The sequence below is a fragment of the Mandrillus leucophaeus genome, unplaced genomic scaffold (genome assembly GCF_000951045.1).
Source record: "Mandrillus leucophaeus isolate KB7577 unplaced genomic scaffold, Mleu.le_1.0 Scaffold281, whole genome shotgun sequence".
Classification (NCBI taxonomy): Eukaryota; Metazoa; Chordata; class Mammalia; order Primates; family Cercopithecidae; genus Mandrillus; species Mandrillus leucophaeus.
Genome location: NW_012102932.1, coordinates 271,131 through 279,178, shown reverse-complemented (window position 1 = coordinate 279,178; position 8,048 = coordinate 271,131).

Below are 8,048 nucleotides of genomic sequence, written 5' to 3'. Positions count from 1 at the left end.
AGCTGGAAACCATCATTCTCAGCAAACTATCGCAAGAACAGAAAACCAAATACTGCATGTTCTCACTTATAGGTGGGAATTGAACAATGAGATCACTTGGACACAGGAAGGGGAACATCACACACCAGGACCTATTGTGGGGAGGGTGGGGGGAGGGATAGCATTAGGAGATATACCTAATGTAAATGACAAGTTAATGGGTGCAGCACACCAACATGGCACATGTATACATATGTAACAAACCTGCATGTTGTGCACATGTACCCTAGAACTTAAAGTATAATAAAAAAAGCTAATAATATATCTTTCAAACTATTAAAAATAAGATATTTTACACAAAAATATGGGCCAGAATTATCACTGTGCTTTCCAAAACAGTATTCCCAGAATGAAAGTATTCCCATATGACTTGCTCCTCTGTGAAGTAATGCTGACTTTCTAAGCTTTGTTCTATCTGATTCTGTCATCTAATAGTGGTTTTTGTTGTTAAAGAGAAGCAGGAGATGAGCTGGTACCTCTGGTAAATACACTTTGGCTGAGTGGCCAGTAAGATGGGGTGCTCTGTACAAGTATCAGGTCTTGACCTTTGCAGACCCAGAAACACCCCTTTTTGTCACTGAGATCTGTTCCAACTCAGTGAGGCTCTCAAAGAAAATTTACAAATGACTGCCCAGTTTAAACAAGACTTAAGAGTAAAGTGGACTCCCCTTGGCTGATAAGTCCCCTCTCTCCTCTAGTTAAATCTGTAGAGGAAACAAAATTACTATCTAGAAGGTACCTGGTAAAAGTAGAGTCAAAGCCAGAGGCATAGTTGGTGATGTTAACAGCATTTATCATTATATCTTTTGGTAAGAAGCCTCTTACTTGTATAGTTATTATTTATGCTGACTATGGGCCAAGCACGGTACTCCTGTTATTGCATTCAATTCTCACACAATGATGTAAGGCAAGTCTTCCTATCTACATGTTACAGATGAAGAAACTGGAGCTAAGAATGGTGAAAGAGCTTTCCCAAGTTCACACAAAACTCCTAACTCTCCTCTCCACTCCCTCTTTATGATTTTCAGGAAAATCCTTCAATGAATGCCTTCACACAGGCTAAAAAGCCTTGTTGGGGGTGGTCACAGTTCTCTTGATTACATCCCAGTCCTAATGACACACATTCAGCTCTTGAGACACCATCCATACATGCAGCCAGCATCACTGTGGCTACCTGGGTGCTAGAGATATAGGAGGAAGAGGCTCCCACCTAGTGCCCTGGTCTAGCAGTGAAGAAAGACAAGTAGGTTGATATTTACAATGCAGGATGTTTCATAGAGAGAAGGTGTATCAGACATTACTCAAGGGATAGGAGATAGTTATAATAGTTAACATTTATTAAGCAGTTGACCCAAAACAGGAACTGCTCTAATTTTTTGATACTTATTTAATTTCCCCAGCAATCCCCTGAGGGAGGGATTATTATTATGACATCTCACCGGTGAGAAAACAGTCTTGGAGAGGTTATGTAACTGGCCCCAGTGACACACAGTTAGTGTGAGCTAAGCACTTCCAATATGTGTTTTTCTTAGTTCAGTTCAGAGGACATGTCTGAGCTTCACGGCACCTTTTCATGAGTCTTAAGGGATAACTGTGTCATCATAATTAATGATGTTCGATGATATGATAGCTAAGATAGTTTCTGTGGAGACAGAATATAGTAGGAAGGTACCCAAAGAAACTTTGATTTTTTTTTTTTTTTTTAACATTGTAGTCAGCTCATCCTTGAAGGACAGAGTAGGGGCAGGAGAGTTGACTTGACATTGATATAGACATAAGTTGTTTCCAAATTGGTAACTCATTCAATTTAAGGTGTCATGCTGTTGTGCCTGAATAAACTTTCCTTCTCCTACAGCGGACAGCCATCCTTTCCACTGGGAAAAACCATGTTTTGTGGTTAGCCATAGACTATACCCCCCAGTCACCCAGGTTGCTCTTCATTACACAATAGTAGTCAAAAGGGAAACTAGTATGGGTGACTCAACACAACCCATCGCTGCCACTAGAAAAAATAATCCAAACCAGAACTTACTGGCTCTGACTTTCTTGTGTCATTTATCTAAAGAGCAGTATCATCTAAATTGATCTTAAAGGAGTTCCCTCTAGAGAGGGGATTTCACCAAAGTGCATAAATAAGCAAGATGAACAAGTGTCTAAATTCCACATGGATGGGACCTGTAAGGAAAGGGGACCTGGGAGGCATTTCAGAAATGCCTTGAGTTGGAATGGAATGTGGAGAACTGGGAAGGGAAGACAGGAATGGCTTATTCTAGGAGAAAGTTTAAGATCTGTTCTCAGGGCATGGACTAAGAGTTAGGAGTTAAGGAAGGGAGTCGGGAGAGCAGAGGCCTCTTGCAGATGTTGCTGCTCTCTCATTTCCCCTTTCCTGAGAACTGGCCCTCGCTCACATAAATGGACCCCAAACTGCTGCATCTGAATCACATGAACCTACTCTTTTTTAACCATAACCAGTGGTTCAGGGGACCCCTGACCCAAGTGGAACCAATTAGATTTGTCTCAGGAATTTGGAGATTTGAATTGATTGGTTTCAGGAGTCCATGTGGTCAAGGGAGGTTAATGGCCTGGAATTGACGCTGATGCTGATGATTGGATCTGTCCTGGGCCCAGTCCTCTCCCAGGCTGACTGTTTGGATTCTCCTTTGATTTTCTTATTTATTTACTTACTTAGCTACTTATTTACTTACGTTTAAGTTAGCTAGGGTTGGTTTCTGTAATTTGGAACTGGAGGAACCTTATCTAAGACAGTGGAAAGCTGGAAAATGTCTCTTCAGGCTTCAGTGACATCTTCCCAATGCTGATTAAAGTAAACTAATTTCTTCTAAGTAAGATTGACAGGTCAATTCACTGGAAATTAAGGCTCCATTGAAGTCTGAGACTACCTGAGAGTAGAAACCAAGAAAAGTGGTTTCTCTCTCTCTCCTTCTTAAATCATTTAAATTATATCTTAGGAAACAAGATTAAGGTCTGTGACTGACTCCAGCCAGGGGTAGCTGAGAAGCCTACCATGTGATAATGGCTAAGATTTCCAGAACACATTACTGGCTGCTAAATCAAGCTTATTGCATCAGAATACCTACATGGAGGCCCAGAAAACTGCATTGCAACATTGTAAACAAGCTCTCTCATTAAGTTTTGTGTTATTATTTAGATAGATTATGTACATATGTGGGTGTATATGTGCATATATATTTAACAGCAATGTTAGGGTAAATTCCAGTTCTCCTAAAACATTTATTATTAACTTACTGTATTAGTTTCCCAGTGTTGCCTAAACAAGTTGACATAAACTAGGTGGCTTGAAAGGACAGAAATTTATTCTCTCACAGTTCTAGAGGCTGGAAGCCTGAAATCCAGGTGTTAGTAGGCACATGCTCCCTCTGAGGGCTGTAATGAGAGTCCTTCCTTGTCCCTTCTAGTTTCCAGTGTTTGCCAGCAGCCCGAGCATTCTTTGTCTTGCAGCTGCATCACTTCAATCTCTGCCTCCATTGTCATGTGTTGTTCTCCTTGTGTGTCTGTGTCTCTATTTCTCTCTTCTTTTATATAGGGACCAGTCATTGGATTAAGGGCCACTCTAATGCAGTATGACCTCATCTAAGCTTGATTTTATCTGCAAAGACACTATTTCCAAATAAGGTTACATTCACAGGTATGGGAGTTGGGACCTGAACATCTTTTTGGTGGGACACAATTTAACCCACAACACTTCCTGTTGAATATTTATGTTTATTTCTATTTTTTCCAAATGACAATGCTGCAATATTTTACATAACTCGTAGATGTTACCCTCTCTATTTCTCTATGATAGATTACTGGAATTGAATGACGAGTCAGATAGAGTATCAATTCAAGTCCAACCAGGAAAACAGAAAACTCCCTTTATATTTTTGTAACAGTGTGGGAATTAATGCAAAAAAGAAAAAAAAAAAAAAAGAAAGAAAGATCACACAGGTGCTAGAAGTGGCTGCAGAGCCAACAGGGAAGGCGAGACAATCCAGGGTTGAGGAGTGAAGCCACTGCCATTCCTGTGAGCATCAGGAGTCATGGGCATCAGATGGGATCTAGAACCATGACAAGCCTGGTGGCCAGAAGCTGGATGCTCAGCAGTGACTTTCAGAGGTGCCATCTGAGGTAGAGCATGGGGACCCACCTTCTCTTTTCCTCCCATCTCCATGGCCCTGTAATAAATAATATTTTCCCCTAATTGCAAAGGCAATAGATACTACTGTGGGAAATCTGGAAATTAGAGAAGCAACCAGAAAAATACCAAAGTCCTCTCTGACCTTACCACTCAGAGGCAACCACTATTAACATATATGTATGTATATATATTTCTTTTATGAAATTATAGTATTCTATACATGCTATTCAGTAGCTTCACTTTTAGTCTTAACAACGTATTGAGAAAATAATAAAATATTTTAAATATTAAATTGTTTGATAGCATTCTATAATATGGGTATATTATAGTTTTAACCTGTCTCCTGTTATTAAACTTTCTGGTTGTTTAAAATCTTAAAAATAAAGAAGATGATAATTTCAGATGGTGATAAATGCTGTGAAAACAAAAACATGGTATTTGGGGGAAAGGGAGACTACTGTAGACCTAGCAGTCAGGGACGGTCCGGAAGGGTGACATCTGAATCTTGAGCCTGGCTGGAGCATGCCTGAGGTGAGGGTCAGTGCTTTACCAAGTTCCACTGGGTAGCCCCTAGAGCTGTGCTGGTCAAATTGGAGTGTTTGTATTCACTGTTTGGTGTCAGGGCTATTCAAAGCTACCGTATAAGCACCTATTTAGAACACACATTTTATTGGAGGTTTTGGAGAAAACAATATTTTATATTAAAACAGACTCTGACGTATTATTGAACAGAAAGAAGAAAATTAACATGAATATTTAAAACAAAACACAGAAACTCAGAGAAATGTCAAGCTTGCAGCAGACATTGGCCACAAAGACCTCTAACTCCCAAATTTGTGGGTCTCCAGTTCATTTCCGTGAGCCCTTCAGAGCACTTCCTTGGGAAAGTCTGAGAAATACTGCAGCCCTGCCATGTGCCTCATACACATCTGTGGGTGCTCAATAAATATTCCAGACTTGGAATGGAATTATGTATTAATTGTGCTATTACATGCAAAGTGAGAGTTGCTATTCACAAGTGGCTCGTTTTATTTCTGAACGTTGAAATTTCACTGTGACTTAATATTTGCTCTCCTGAACTCTTGAACTTACATCACTGTTAAAATATACATCATGATGCAATTCAAAAATCCAGCAAGGAATCCCACAGACTCTGCCTTCAGGTCCCTGACTTAGTGATTCAGCTCGCTGGAGCGCAAGCCCTCGGAAGACCCTTTCTTCTTAACTTGTATCCTCAAGGTTAGTCCTGCTCAAGACTCATAATAGGTGTTCAATGTGTGTGTGTGTGTGTTTGTATTTAATGATGAGAGAATGAATAGCATGAGAATGAACAGTGTTTTTGAAATTAACCACATCAACACAATCAGTGTTATATAAATGCAAAAATAAGATAGGAATAATTTTCTCCCAGAATAGCATAATGAAATTACTGCCCCTTGGTAATAGTCTCAGAAACAGAGACTTGTCCTAAGATCTGAAATATTCCATAGGTGCTAGAGTTTACTCTTCCAGGACAAGGGAGCCCCCTAGGTCTGTGTCTAAATAGATTTCAAATAAAGCAATCCATTAACACATCCAGTATTCAGACCAGAGGACAAGCCTCCTTAAGTAAATAAAAGCCTCCAGGAGCCTGCAGAAAGGCAAGCCGTAGAAGAAGTTTGCTTATAACCATTTGCAGACAGTTCAGGCAGAGACAGCAGCTTGCTGGCTGCCCACCTTCAGGCCCACTCTAGGCGAGATATCAGAGGCTCAGGCAAATCAAAGGCACAGACTACCTTTAAGTTCCCATCTGGGGAACTTAACTTAGTGGGACTCCTGATTTGTATTTTACTTTCCCACGTTAAGAAGGTGATGACAGAAAGGGCTCATGGTCACTATAAGGGGTAGGAGGCATTTCGCAACTTCATTGAGCCTTTTAAAGTGATTATCAGACACTTGTTTTCCAAAAGAGACAGACAATCCACCATAATGCTTGCTGTCATGTCAGATGACATGCAAGTTGTGAAGGATGTCAGATAACAGAAGTTACGAAGGAAGGTGAGAGAAGACTCTTTTCTGCTATTAGGTCTAAACAAGGTATTTCAGAGGACACCTAGGAAAACAAGGCTGAGTAAAGGGAACTAGGGCCAAGACATTGCGGTTGGAGAAGTGTGGCTGCCCCTAAGCAGGCGTGGAGGAGAAAGGGTCATTTGTACCGCAGATACCTCTGGCTGTTCTTGTCTAGAGTTTTTATGAAATTGAACTGAGCTTGCTGTTCAAGAGTGTTTTCTCTTTTCCTCCATTCGAAGGCCAAACTGTTCAATGGGAAACCTCAGTGATCAACATCTATGCTAAGAGACCCCACACCCAGACATAGACTGGAGGTGCTGGGCTATTTCTCAGCTAGTTTCTGCTGTTCCTTGCTCTTCTTGTCACATTAGTATCCTGTAGTTGACTAAGACTTCCAGAAGAAGGGGCTACAGCTCCTATTCCTCGCTCTGCCCCACTTGTACGTCACTACTAATCTCATCTCACCACCCCAACATGTTAAGAATTATGAGAATGTGAGAAGAGTTCCCTCTAAGTCTAAGAAAAGTCTTAGACTGGCAAGTCATTCATTCCACAAATATTTGTTGAGTTTTTATCCTGTCTCGGGTTTTGTTCTAGGAGCTGGCAGTGCAGCAGTGAACAACAACAAAAATTCCCTGCACACATGAGACTTATAATCTAGTTGGGAGAGACTGACAATAGCAAATAAATGTATGGTATGTTAGAAAGCAGTAAGTACCGTGGGTAAACTAAGGTAAGACAATGGAGGTGAAGCTGGGATGGACTGTAATATTTTAAATAGATTGGGCAGGAAAGACCTCTCTGATAAATGCATTTGACCGCAACCCTTTGAGACGCCGTCCGCGCTGCAGGGAACTCGCGCATTTAGCAGCAGGATGAGCAGTATAGTGGGCGTGCGTGAAGAACAAGGGATGGGAGCGCGCCCAAGGACCAGGCCCAACCATGCGCCGGCTGCAGGCGCAGCGCCCCCCTTATCACCTGCGGAGACCCGCCGGTGCGGACCACCACTCCAGCCCTCCTGCAGGAGCAGGGATAGGGGTGCCCACCACCAGGCGCAGGAGAACAGGGTAGACCAGAGAGGCAGGATGTGCATCCGGGACTCGCACGCCGATTCTCCTCGCCAGAGACGGCCTGCAGTGGACCCCGACCAAGAGGATAAAGAAAATCAAGGGGGTGAGACCCAAGGTCAGCAGCCGCCTCAACAACTACCGACACAGACACCCAGAAAACCCTAAACCACAAGATGGCAAAGAGACAAAAACAACCCATCAGCTGAGAATCTGGATCCCGAGGCTGGGTAAATGCGGGCTTACCATCTCTTCCATCATCCTGGTTATCATCCAACAAGAAGAAAGGAATGCGAAATTCCGGCAACAAGAAATGAACAAAAGATTGGAGCTGAAGATCTTGAGTGCTTGTTTTTTTCCGTTGACCAGACAACTAGAACTATCTGAGTTGTCTATGCAGCATAGTGTTTTGTTTTGCTTTTGAGATAGGGACTCACGATGTCACAGGCTGGAGTGCAGTAGTGCAATCTCGCTCACTGCAACATCCTCCTGGGCTCAAGAGATCCTCCCGCCTCAGCCTCTCGAGTAGCTGGGACCACAGACGCGCATGCCATGTTAAGGTTTTGTTTTTGTTTTGTTTTGTTTTTTTGAGACGGAGTCTCACTTTGTTGCCCAGGCTGGAGTGCAGTGGCACGATCTCGACTCACTGCAAGCTCCACCTCCCGGGTTCACGCCATTCTCCTGCCTCAGCCTCCCGAGTAGCTGGGACTACAGGTGCCCGCCACCACGCCCGG